The 14,748-nt window shown below is 35.7% G+C and overlaps 1 protein-coding gene across 1 annotated transcript in view; it reads right to left on the minus strand.

The window, feature by feature from the left end:
- The window catches only part of LOC121740277 (muscarinic acetylcholine receptor M1-like), a 371,436-nt gene extending 358,003 nt beyond the window's left edge, over positions 1 to 13,433 (minus strand). Inside the window, exon 1 of the mRNA XM_042132937.1 lies at positions 13,303 to 13,433. The gene's annotated coding sequence lies outside the window, so the exon portion shown is untranslated. The remainder of the gene's footprint in view (positions 1 to 13,302) is intronic.
- Between the last annotated feature and the right edge of the window lie 1,315 nt (positions 13,434 to 14,748).

Here is a 14,748-nt window from a genome sequence, read left to right on the forward strand (position 1 = left end):
CGAAGTATAATGGAACTTTTCTTCAAATTCCTTTTAAAGTAACTGAGATGATGTTGTTAGTAGTGTAAAACACGTTATAAATGTACATTGTACATTCATTGACCATACAAAAATTTAAAAAAAACTAGTGGTACTACGGAACCCTTTATTGCGCGTGGCCCGACTCGCACTAGGCCGGGTTTTTTTTCAATTTTGTATCTCTATTATGTCGCCTGACCCTTAGGGAAATAATTTTTTTTTTACAAATCGTAAATAATAAAAAACCAGCCAAGTGCGAGTCGGACTCGCCCATGAAGGGTTCCGCAGCAGCAATAAGGTATATTTCTATGAAATTAAGAGGTTTTTGATTTATTTTCATATTATAGTAATTGATTTAATAAAAGTTAAATTAAGGTTTACCATTTATGACGTATAAAAAAAACTACTGGCTAGATCTCGTTCGAACCAATTTTCGTTGGTAGTTTTTGTAGTAATATACATCATATATTTTTTTAGACTTATCATGCCCCTACTTTAGAAGTTAGAGGGGGGGGACACATTGTACCACTTTGGAAGAGCTTCTCTCGCAAACTATTCAGGTTATAAAAAAATGATATTAGAAACCTCAATATGATTTTTGAAGACCTATCCATAGAAACACCACACGCATAGGTTGGATGAATTTATTTTTTTTTTGTTTCACAACAGTGAAACAATTTTTTTGTTTCACAACAGTGAAACAATGAAAAAAATTTTTTTTTGTTTCAGACAGACAGACATGACGAATCTATAAGGGTTCCGTTTTTTGCCATTTGGGTACGGAACCCTAATAATATTATAAGGCCAGGAACCTTAAAAATATTATGATCCTTTTTACCACCCAAGGTGGACCCGCCTAATTGGTGTTGTTATGTTATAATAATTTATGTAGGTACATAATTATTATTATTGTATCCATATGAGACATTGGTGACCTTAACACGACGTGGTAATGATGATGATAAAATTAAAATAAAATAAAAAATTAAGGGGGGCTCCCATACAAAAACTCAATTTTTCTCCTATTTTTCCTCTATAACGGTACGGAACCCTTTTGAACGGATTATTTAAGGCTTATTTAAGGCCAATAGGAACTTGGCCCCATTTTTAACAGGTAATTTTTTGGTGGGATTTCAGTACTTTTTTTCAGAAATCGTACCTACCTATTTTTGTGCCACGCTCGCATCCATTGCTTAATCTAAGGGCCAACCCACACGTACTACAACCACACGACAACCGCACCACGTGGTCGGGCGTATATTTCGTATTGTAAATGAACTAGACCATTCACACGTACCAAATTTTGCAGTCGTTGTCGACCACTTGTCAAATACCGACCACATCGCAACCACGGCCAACATGTCGCAACCACGTCGCAATCACATCGCAACCACATCGCAACCACATCGCAAACACTGGCGACAACGCAACCACGTGGTTGCAATGTGGTTACGTACGAAAGTCGAAGACGAAAGTCAGTGAAACGGAGTGGGGAAGAGCGCGGGCGGTGTGCGCGCACTGTCGTTGCATCGACGCAACTTTGTGGTTGCGATGTGGTTGCGACGTGGTTGTGACGTGGTTGTGACGTGGTTGCAACGTGGTCGGCCGTGGTTGCGATGTGGTCTGTATTTGACAAGTGGTCGACAACGACTGCAAAATGTGGTACGTGTGAATGGTCTAGCTAGTTCATTTACAATACGAAATATACGCCCGACCACGTGGTGTGGTTGTCGTGTGGTTGTGGTACGTGTGGGTTGGTACTACTAATATATATTATGTGGTGTGGGTTGGCCCTAAGGGCCAACCCACGGGTCGCTAGTACATAATATTTTCTATTTTGTGGTAAGTGATAACATAGTACCTATGTATTCCAATTTCCAATTCGTCGACGCGACAAGTCACAATGCGCAGCTTTGCACTTGTAGAGCTTGATAATTGCTTATAAAAGCGACGCGAACTTGAATTATATTAATATATCGTTTTATTTGGAATAAGGCAAAGAGAAGCCCATCCAGGAGTTACTATTCCATATACATTCTTACTGAAAAAGGCCATGTATCTTCATTGCAAAATTGAGATACTTGCTTAGTTTTATTTTTGATACAACAATCAGATTTTCGATTGCTAGCTTTACTTTTATTTTGTTTTATTCCCGAAATAGCAAGCATCTATGTATTTAATGTAGTAACAATTTATTTTAAAACTTGCCTATTTTTTCTGCTGATTATAAATTTTCCCCGACAGAGGGAAGTATTTTTTTTAGATATTTGTTTCATTATAGGACATACATTTCACACGTGCCAAAACATCTAATAGACACACATACAGCGACATAATATAGTGGGATAGACGCAATATGTCACGCCCGCTTTCTAAGCACATTTCAATGAAAATACTAGAAAATACAAACAAGAAAAGAAACTCACGCAGCGTTGCCGAGACAAAAGAGACGATAACAAAGCATATGCAAAGAGAATATGAAAATGTAAAACAATTATTCACTCCGATGTAAAGCACTCCACTAACACGAATGCCTTTTATAGATATAACAAGAGCGCTACAGGTTGCAGCGTTTCAAAATATTAATGTTTATTTTATCTGTTGTTCCGAGAACAAATGGATTAAACGAACCGTGAAAATAATAAACGAAATGTGTAAACATAAACATAAACTACAACACCCTTATTCGGCTGCTTTTAAAGAGCAGCGTCAGACGATATCAATGCCATTCAATGCCTAGTTCGAAACTATAGGAGTCTGAACCAACCATGAAAATATTTCTTCAATAGCTTGGAGCTGCAGTAATAGCTTATTACAGGGGTTCCCAAACTGTGCGCCACGGCAATAAAATTATAATTAAGCATAGCAGGTAGATGATCTAATTAATAGTTAAGTGTAAATGCGCGGCAGGCTGAGAAAGATTGGGAACCCCTGGCTTATTACAAAATATTTGTTAATAATTTATTTCTTTACTTTGGATCTGTGATAATGAAATTGAATATTTCATGTAAAACTGAAGTAAAAAGGGACTAACAGTAAAATAGGTTGCCAAAAGGCTTTCTTAATTCTTAAAATAACTTAGAAATAAAATATACTTAATTTTAAGATGATTAAACGAACTTAGAAATAAAAATATATAATACTAGCTGTTGCCCGCGACTTCGTCCGCGTTAGCATAGTATGGTATAGATCGCATCCCAAGTATTATTTATTGTACAAAAATATTCAATATACAGAATTGACTTTCCTACGATTTTATTATATATATAGATGTTCCGCGCGGCTTCGCTTGCGTAATTTAGGAATTTCACGCAACCGTAGATTTTGCAGCAAAAAATAGCCTATGTCCCTTCACGTGGTCTATTCTTCATGTTTGCCAAATAACATAAAAATTGCTCCAGTAGTTCATAAGATAATAAGCATTAAGCAATTCCATATAATTTCCCCCGTTTTTTCCACATTTTCATCTATTTCTTCGCTCTTATTAGTCTTAGCGTGATAAAATATAGCCTATATCCTTTCTCGATAAATGGGCAAATCGGATAAGTAGTTCCTGCGATTAGCGCGTTCAAATAAGCCCTCTCATATAATTTCCCCCGTTTTTTCCTCATTTTTCACTATTTATTCGCTCCTATTAGTCTTAGCGTGATAAAATATAGCCTACAACCTACCTGGATGAATGGGCTATCTAACATTGAACGAATTTTTCAAATCGGATAAGTAGTTCCTGAGATTAGCGCCTTCAAATAGGCCCCTTCATATAATTTCCCCCGTTTTTTCCACATTTTCCTCTATTTCTTCACTCGTATTAGTCTTAGCGTGATAAAATATAGCTTATAACCTTCCTCGATTAATGAGATATCTAACACTGACAGTTTTTTTTTTAATCGGAACAGTAGTTCCTGAGATTAGCGCGTTCAAATAAGCCCTTTCATATAATTTTCCCCGTTTTTTCCACATTTTTCTCTATTTCTTAGTTCTTATTAGTTTTAGCGTGATAAAATATAGCTTATAGCCTACCTCGATGAATGGGCAAATCGGATAAGTAGTTCCTGCGATTAGCGCGTTCAAATAAGCCCTCTCATATAATTTCCCCCGTTTTTTCCTCATTTTTCTCTATTTATTCGCTCCTATTAGTCTTAGCGTGATAAAATATAGCCTACAACCTACCTGGATGAATGGGCTATCTAACATTGAACGAATTTTTCAAATCGGATAAGTAGTTCCTGAGATTAGCGCCTTCAAATAGGCCCCTTCATATAATTTCCCCCGTTTTTTCCACATTTTCCTCTATTTCTTCACTCGTATTAGTCTTAGCGTGATAAAATATAGCTTATAACCTTCCTCGATTAATGAGATATCTAACATTGAAAGAATTTTTCAAATCGGACCAGTAGTTCTTGAGATTAGTGCGTTAAAAGAAGCCCTTTCAAATAATTTCCCCCCGTTTTTTCCACATTTTCCTCTATTTCTTCGCTCCTATTATACTAAGCGTGATAAAATATAGCCTATAGCCTTCCTCGATAAATGCGCTATCCAACAGTAAAATAATTTTTCAAATCAGACTAGTAGTTCCTGAGATTAGCGCGTTCAAACAAACAAACAAACTCTTCCCAATTATAATATTAGTATAGATTATGATGTTTATACGTATGTCTATAAAATCATTTTAATTTTTTTTTATTTTTTTATGAAATAAGGGGGCAAACGAGCAAACGGGTCACCTGATGGAAAGCAACTTCTGACGCCCATGGACACCCATCAGAAGAGCTGCAGGTGCGTTGCCGGCCTTTTAAAGGAGTGAGCACACTGAGACGGGCCGTGCCGGGGCTCAGCGTGCCGAGGCTCATCGCAAAAATCCGCCTCCATACAATTTGTATGGAAGCGGAAATCCGCTGCGCCCCGACACAGTGTGCGATACGCGCATCCGCTACCATACAAATTGTATGGAGGCGGATTTTTGCGATGAGCCCCGGCACGGCCCGTCTCAGTGTGCTCACTCCTTTAGAGGGAATAGGGTAATAGGGTAGGGGAGGGTAGGGAAGGGAATAGGGTAGGGGATTGGGCCTCCGGCATGGTAAACTCACTCACTCGGCGAAACACAGCGCAAGCGCTGTTTCACGCCGGTTTTCTGTGAGCCCGTGGTATTTCTCGGGTCGAGCTGGCCCTTGCCGAAGCATGGCTCTCCCAGGTCAAAATAAAATAATATTATGCTAATAATTATAAAAAACATTCAAGCCATCGACCGAGCATCGTGATAATATTATAACGAACAAGAATTATTTACATGCGTTGATCGTAACCAGACAAGCAAAAATATATTATTTTCGCTCGTGTTAATACATAAGCAACAGCATTTGCTTTATTTTTGCCAAAACAATTTCATTAATACAGTAGAAACTCGATTATCGAACCTTGGCAACCAAAATATTTTTATTGTAAATAGCTATAAGTCATCTTATTGTTATATTTTTTTAAGATAATTTTTCCATCTTTTTGGTAACAGTCCGAGTTCCGTAGCACATTTTTTTTTTATTACTATCAAGCAAATTTTTTGAGTAGCTTCATTTTGATAAGATGAACAACAATTTTATTTGCAAAAAATCTTAAAAGTGGTAGCTAACAGAGATAGAAAGGATTTAATACTTTGACTTGATGGTCCTAAAATATGGATTGTTCTATTAATTGTAGAACAATGTTACTCATATTATATTATGTAACTATTAACCTTCGGTTCGGTTTCAGGGTTCTGTAATCAACGAAACTTGGTTCACTACGGAACCCTAAACCGGAACCCTAACCAGCAAATTTTTGTATATTGATAGGTTAATAATTACAATATAATTTAGAAGTAACATTGTCCTACAAATAGAACAATCCATATTTTAGGACCATCAAATGAAAGTATGAAATCCTTTCTATCTCTGTTAGCTACCACTTACAAGATTTTTCGCAAATAAAATTGTTGTTCGTCTCATCAAAATTAAGCTACTCACAAAAAATTAGCTTGATAGTAATAAAAAAAAATGTTCTACGGAACCCGGACTATAAATGATGGTCCCTTGCGAATTTTTTACGCCGGTTCTTCCCGAACCGGTGGTAGGCACCATAGTTTCGACGTTCAGAAAGTACTTAAATATCTGGAGCCATTAATTTTAGTTAGACGGCTAAGTTGGCGAGTCAATTTGCATGGAATTTGGGTCTGTAGATTGAAACTGCACCGGTGCGCCGGCCGCTGGGGACCACCAGATAACTGTTTATGACACTTCTAAGGGCCTGTTTCACTACTTCCTGATAAAGTGCCGAATAGGCTATCCACAACGTATTTGACAGATTCTCGATACTCTATCTGTCAAGTTAAATTGTGGATAGACTATCTGGCACTTATATCAGGAAGTGGTGAAACAGTCGTAATAGTACCGCAAAAATTGAATTTTAAAGGCCCTAGAAAATCTTCAACTGTTTATAATTTTACTTAATATGAAAGAATTCAAAAATGTTTTCATGAAAATGCTTTTAAAGAAAAGACCTACGAGTATCTATATATTAATACGTGGGAGAAAAACTTTGTAACCCTTTTTACGAAAAATGGGGAAACGTAGGTGCATGAAATTTCGCACAGTTATAGTTTATATGGTGAAGGAGTGCATCGAGCTAATATTGTTTTCAAATTATGCTTTTATCATATATATTTTTAACAAATAAAACGTTACACACACTACGACACTACTACTAGGAAAAATGACAGATTTTTGAGTGACAAGCCTATACATACGAATTATAATCTTTCATTTATGGTTGAAGTCTGCTGACAACAAGTTGACAAATTGAAAATGAATTATTGTTTTTTTTATTTAATTTTAGATACTATTAGACAATGCTTAAACGGTCAGTCTGAGATCAGCTGAGTCAAATATAGGTATAAAGTCCTAATGTCGTTGAAACGGTCGAATTTCGACCATTGGGCGATCTCTAGTATTATTAATAGTGTAAAATTATCGCACTTTGAAAATGAATAAACTGAGCCACGCCCACTGTTAGAGTCGGATTGTGCTCTGTTCATGTGATAGCTTTTCGTCTTGCAATGTCTTCAAATTGACCTTTGACTATATAATATTGTATGACCAACATAGAATATAAAATTATGTACATATAATTCCAATTCAGATGAGATAAATTTTAGTTTACCTCCTGATATAAACCCTCGAACACTTTAAATCTAAAATAAGCCAAATCGGTGCAGCCGTTTTCGAGTTTTAGCGAGGGTAACAAAATTTTAATTTTTATTATTTTAACTTTAAAAAAATGTCAAACGGAGTGTCAAATCTCTGGTTAAAGTCAATAATATTGTAGTTATGTCTATTGTGATATTGACGCCATATTTGACGATAATCGTAACCGCTCAATTTTATTCGGTTAAAGTTAATGTTTTTGTCATTAAAGGCTCACAGTGTTATTTTTTCCTGTCAATTTGTATGGATAATTAATGTTTATACTAATCCCCATTAACTTTACCTTTAACAAATGTCACTTGAACATTTGTCAAGTTCTGTGGTTATTGTTATACCTACTTACTGCTAAAGTTAACCTGGCATATGAATGACGGGCGAGAGTGTGAAGAGAGAAGGACGATGTTTGATTTTTGGCGTTAGTCACCCTCTTAACTGACTATAACAATGCCTGTGGTGCAACCCAATATAATCACCTACGCCTCTAAGTTAGCTGCTACGAACCCTCTACGCAGTGCTACGCGCTACGGAGTTCCTAAAATAATATACATAATATAAAATATTTAATTTGCTAAAGTGAGATATGAAATTATAATGAGTAATTTTCATAGTTTTATATTCGTTAGTTATTTTATATTCGATTATAATAATAGCCAACTTTTTTCGATCTGATAAATAAAAGTAAAGTAATAAGGGTAAATACAAACTACTTAATATAATTTCAATCTTGACTTATTGTATTTCTTATTTGAAAAGTTTTAATACATCTTACATTATATGATCTAAAGATTCATCAGCTTATACTTTATAGTAATATTGACTGATATAACTATAAACCGATAGTTTACTATTATAATAAACATTATTATAGAATTACAAACAGTCAGTCAGACCATTATTTACAAGTCTACATAACTTTTTAAATCTGCTTCAATCAGATAGATATTATAACAATTTAAAAAATGTATGTATTTCTTCATTAATTACACATCAATTAAACTAATATGTTTATTAGTCTAAAATTATTATCTGAAAATTACATATCAGAATCATGTCATACAAACTGATATTAGAAGTCTATACAGGAGGCAGCCTTATCAATTAAGTGTTATTAAGGCCTAGATGTTGTTTAAGCATATACTTAAGTAATTAAGGGAGACATACAGAATACAGATATAGGCATCGCTTATCTCTCGAGTCCCGATACACGCGCGTCTACACCAAAGAGCGGATTTAAGGCCCTGCCCCTACAGAGATGCCGCAATTTACCGTTTTTAGAGTCTTATTAACTCACGAGATTTTGCCCGCGGCTTCGCTCGCGTTAAGAAGTATCACTATATACAAACTTTCATCCCCTATTTGAACCCCTTGGGGTTGGAATTTATCAAAATCCTTTCTTAGCGGATGCCTACGTCATAACATCTACCTGCATGTCAAATTTCAGCCCGATCCGTCCTGTGGTTTGAGCTGTGCGTTGATAGATCACTTTGTCAATCAGTCAGTCACTTTTGAGTTTTATATATATAGATAATTTGAAAGCTACAAAATTATAATAAAAATACAACAATCATCTTCTGTATATATGAACGTCTCTTTCATAGTTATTAATTTCCTATTTTTGTTTTTTATACACATGATAATATCAGCTTCCAAATTAATACCTATTTATTTAAATTCAAGCATACATTCAGTGTCTCCCTAGCAATTAAATTACGGTTATTTGAAAAACACGCCAATAGATCGACAGTTTCATTATCTACATACTGGACGTTTGAATTTTTTTAAGGTCAATTTCGAACTAAGATATAGTAAAAAAATAGGATTTTGGCACGACCTCGGCATCGCGGCAAATGTATGGTCAAGGTCGTTTGCTCAGGGGATGGCCTTAATTGCCAAGTGCGAGCCTGAGAGTAGCTTAAAATAATTATTGAAGACATGAGTGGATGAAGTGGGCAACTAACAATCTGAAAACTGTAATTTTTTGCATAAATGGAGGCTTAAGGACCGGGAAAATAATTTGAAATAAAAAAAATGTGGATTCTATGTATAAACATATAATATATTGGCTAGATGATCAATTAATTAAACAAATATTTAAGTTACAAGGTTTGTTCATAAGGGAAAAAATGAGTAAAGTGGATGAACCGGATAAGTAACATTTTACAACATACGAGATGTTGTAAAATATTACTTACCCGGTTCATCCACTCATGTCTTCAATTGTGTGTTTCAAATCCGTCTCATCTGAATTTTTCGCGTTCATGTACCTACCGCCAATTCGAGTTTAGCTTTAATTTTCTTTCGTACTTATTTAAGTTTAAGACGTTAAGTATTCTGATTAATTTAAGTTTTAGGTTTAAAGCTATCCGTATTTATATTTCAAGAAATACAATATCTTTTACCATACCCATAAATGTGTAGGTGAATATCAAAACCCGGCAAGTCACACCCATACTCGAAACTGAACTCTTGTCGATTTTATTGAATTTTGTGAGAAAAATGGAACAACGCAGTATATACAAATAAGTGTGGTGAATCCTGAAAGAACAAAGAAGATGTCTGTGTCAAAAGTTATAAAAGAAAAATGCCGAGAATAAAGTTAAAAAAAAACATATTTCTCTCATTTGCTAAGTTTCGCTTATGGTGGACATACCGGAATTTGATATTTGCCTACACAAATATACCCTAAAATATTAAATATAACTTACTTAGTTTTGTTATCTTCATCCTGTCAAAAAAGATAGTAAGTAATTATGATATATGCCAAGATATAAATCATTTAGCAATAATATAATTGATATCTATTACTCACTATTGTTCATCTCGTAGGCTGGCTCACTATTTACCATAAATTATAATTCTGGAACTATAGGTACGTCTGTAATTGTTGAAACGCATAGATAAGAAATAAATATGAATAATGTGTAAAAATGTTTCTATTTTCTAATAATAATCAGAATTTTTAAACAAATCGTGTGCTTGCGATGTGTTTACATGCTAGGTATGTAAAAAAATGTATGAGACCTTTTTGATTTCCAAATTTTTTTTTTGGTTATTATTTGCGTTCAATAATATCAGAAGCATGTTTTTAGGTACTATCAGAGAAGTTTATTCCTATAGGCAGATGGAGGACCGTCCTGAAATTGCCGCTATGCATAAAATATAAATTACTTACATTTTTTATGCGCGATATTTTCCGCTGTGTATTTTGTCTTTTTCCTTGTTTAAATTAAAAGTAAATCGATTAAACTTTTTTTAGAAAAAATGTTTACATTAGAGCCGATCGAGTTGAAGTTAGTAAGCAGCAAACAAAAAGTTTAAGTTTTATGTGGGTGTCCTATACTTATTTGCAGCCCAGTTCTCAAATACAAAACGTATTGAGACTGATTTTAAAACTATTTTTACACACAACTTCGTACTTCTTCATAGGTAGAAATGGTAGAATATGTACGACCGAAGGCAGTATGTTTGAATCATGTTCTCTGGGAGAGTTTTTTCTGCCAAGACGGAAGAACTACAATGCTAGACAACCTACAGTGTAAATCTGATGTCGCATACTACGGTGATCGTGGACAGCAGGAAATTAATCCGTGCCTTCAAGCGTTTTTGTCATAATTATTATTGGCAACAGTCTAACACAACAAATTCCAATATTAATTTAGCTATACTTAGTACAGTTACAATTTTTATAATTATATTTTATTTTCGTGGTGCATTAAAAATTTCGTGTGTAATGTAGATCCAAATAAAATAGTCGTAGATGGGTGTTCAATTTTGTAAATCTCGATTTTAATAACATACATTCACGCGGACGAAGTTGCGGGCAACAGCTAGTTGTATTACTAAATATATATTTTATGTAGTACCTACCAATAGCAAGTTTATGCAAGAGTATTTCCACGAAGCCTTTAAACCTACATTAAAATAAAACATCCAATTATTGTCACGTTAATCGCGTTTGCTTCGGGTCACTTTTTCGGGCTTTTTCAGTTTTCCTCCACATTGCCAATAATTGGACGAGCGCCAATGATAGTTTTGCTGCACACGCAAGCAATTTCCTACCATAAACTCGGAAAATGTTATCGTTTACGGCATAAAATGTTAAAATAACACGCTCTATTATATCGAACAAAGTGCACACGGAAATATAGGGCACAGGTTCCCGGGTTTCAGAGAATAATAGCCCTTGTCAATGAGATTACAAGAATTATTATAGTCTGAAATGAAGAAGTCTGAGTAAATAAAAGGACGCACGAGGTACAACCTCACTGTTGGTAGTTTCCTTCCGCCACCGATTGTTTCGTAGTTTCGTACGCATCCAATCCGATTTATTTTGGTAAAAAACTTAAGTACGTACGAAGTTTATATCTATTGTGTACGAATCGAGTGACAGATCTTAAGCTCTAATCCGATAAGCCGTAACAGCTCTATATTTTAGAGCCAAATATCCATTCTAATAATTATTAACGTGAAATTGTATGTGTGAGTGTGTTTGTCTGCCTGATATCTCTTCTCGCCCGAACTGCTGAACTGATTTCACTGAGATACGAAAATACTTAAGAGTCTCGGGAAACTTTATAAGATCATCGTCATCTAGTGCCCTCTTCATATCGAAGTTCGGCGCTCAGCAGGTTGAATTTCTTCCGGTCCAGAAGGCCTACTACGAAACCGTTTTGAGACTCAAACAATCGCACGAGAATGCTGCGTCCTGCTCTAACCACTGGGCTAGTTTCTTACATTGTGAGTAGCTACATCTGTATGTATGGACAAAGTATGTAAGTATGGACCAACTGTGGACAAAAACTTAAGGTGAAGTTCCGATCTTTTTTCGTTCCGAAAAATTCAATTAAAATGCCACTTTATGAGAGACTATAGTCCTAAAAATTCAAATAACATCCTACTTTATGAGTTATGACATAATATATTATAGTCTGTCGTAAAGTGGCATTTTAATTGAATTTTTGTCGGTCGCGATTAGCCGCGGTAAAGATCGGAACGGACCTTAAGTTTATGTTCACAGTTTGTCCATACTTTCGCATTTCTACTGGTGGCCGTGCTAGCCCGGCTAGTCTATTCTTTTATATCATCGGTGCATTTTCTTCTTGGTCTCCCAGGTGGTCTCTTTCCCGGAACTCTTCATAAGTTGGCGTTCACAATCCGCTCTTTTTAACTTACCTCAAAATTACTCCGAAAAATGCGAAAAATTTACGGTTCCCGAGAGTTTTTTTTTTCTAAACGGAGTCGAAGTCATATAGTGATTTAAGTAAAAGCAAATACAACTCGATGTCTTATTGCACACATGTTTTATTGCACTAGGGTAAAAATTCCTTAACTAATACGGAAAAGTTTCTGTGTCATTTAGTACAGAGATAAGAAGGTGTTTTTCGTAAACAACACATTGACAAGATGCGACAGTAAACTTGTGTTTTCAAGTTCAATACATTTCACAAACTTGTTTGTGAAATGTATTGAACTTGCAGGCAAAGGATGCCAGTGTAAAGTAAAATTGGTTCCATAGTACCATCGAGGAAATTGATTCCTAGGCAGTTGACAGACCAACGTCATTTGGTCGGATCATATCAACTCGATGTTATTGTGATCTAGATCGGGTAGATTTGACATAACGCGACCAAACTACGTAGGTCCCCCATCTGCCTAGGAATTAACTTCTGTGATAGTACAATGTTATTTAGTATAATTACTTGTAATTATTGAGCAAGAGTAATTTTTGTCTCCAAACCGTTAGAGGGCAGAACTGGCAGAACCTTAATTTCAATGTGACACTTAAAAAATATGTTAAAGCTTCTTGTAATTCTAAAATTAAAATCCATATTCCATAATCAAATCGCAAGTCTATAAGACTTTTTTATTTTTGTTTGTTAGTGTGGGTTTGCTCATATTTATTTTTCAGAAATTTTATATAAGCGATCAAGATTCTTTAGCACTTATTTAGTTGAGATCTTCAAAATTTTTACAAAACTCAACTCTATTTCAACATATTTCCCGATGGTACAAACTTGCGTTCGAAACTTTCTTCCGCACAACGAATACTTACATTAAAATTCACATGTACTTTATGTAACTTTCCCAGTTGCAGCAACAATTCCTTATCACATGTAACAGCTTGTAACTTTCAATCACAGTTTGGTTAAACTTCGTTCACACGCGATGCCGGTTAGAGCAGGCGACGGCGAGGAGGCGTCCGCACGACAGTCGGCCGGCACTGACACTGAACGCTGAAAGGGAAACTGAAAAGGCTTCGACGCTACAGTAGACAGTACACACGTCCTTACAATCATATCAATATTAATTATCATGGTGGGCAGCATCATATCACTGTGGGAAAAGAGGTAATAATAGCTAAAAGAAATCAATGATAAATAAATAAAAGCTTTAATAATAATATAATTGCTTATTCCAGATATGAAAAAGAGCTACATTTTCTTGTCATTTAAAATTGCTAAAACCACGTGCATACGCACTCCGTTCCGTAATCAGCCCACAAATTCCGCCCACAACTCCATTTCGCCAAAATTTGTTTATCTCGCCGGAACCGTACATATTTTGGGTATTAAACCTATCCTATGTCGTTTCCCGGGACTAAAAGTAACTTCATACCAAATTTCAGAAAAATCGGTTTAGCGCTTTGGGCGTGAAGACTGAAGGGGCTACAGACAGACGTCAGACAGTCACACTTTCGCATTCATAATATTAGTATGGAAGTATGATTTAAGTATACTTCTACACTAGTCTATAGACTATAAGGTTGTACCACGACGATATAGCTGCTGCTGTTGGTAGTTCCAGCTGTAGGTATGCTGTAGGCAGTTGCAGCTGTAGGTATGCTGTTGGCAGTTGCAGCTGTAGGTATGCTGTTGGCAGTTGCAGCTGGAGGTATGCTATTGGCAGTTGCAGCTGGAGGTATGCTGTTGGCAGTTGCAGCTGTAGGTATGCTGTTGGCAGTTGCAGCTGTAGGTATGCTGTTGGCAGTTGCAGCTGTAGGTATGCTATTGGCAGTTGCAGCTGGAGGTATGCTGTTGGCAGTTGCAGCTGTAGGTATGCTGTTGGCAGGTTTCACTGGACTACGAACGTTCTGACAGTCATGCTCACAGTTTTCTATTTGGTCGTCCAAGTAAATATAATTAGGAGGTACAAAACCTATTATTCTACCAAATATAATACTACTTACCTAAATTCTTATAATGTGTGTACATAGAAGTTATAAGTAAGTACTAATAATAAAAAATCGGCCAAGTGCGAGTCGGACTCGCGCACGAAGGTATAGCGCTCTATAATAGTACACGCGCACGAAGGTATAGCGCTCTATAATAGTACACGCGTACCTACTGTAAATTGTGTTTTGACATGGGAGCCCCCTTAATTTTTTATTTTATTTTAAAATTATTCTTAAATATTGAAGTAGACATTTATTTTAGGCCTTTGTGAAAATATCAAGTGCCTACCTGTTGTTAAAATTTCAGAACTCTAGCTCTATAGCTAT

This window comes from Aricia agestis, chromosome 1, assembly GCF_905147365.1.
Source record: "Aricia agestis chromosome 1, ilAriAges1.1, whole genome shotgun sequence".
Taxonomy (NCBI): domain Eukaryota; kingdom Metazoa; phylum Arthropoda; class Insecta; order Lepidoptera; family Lycaenidae; genus Aricia; species Aricia agestis.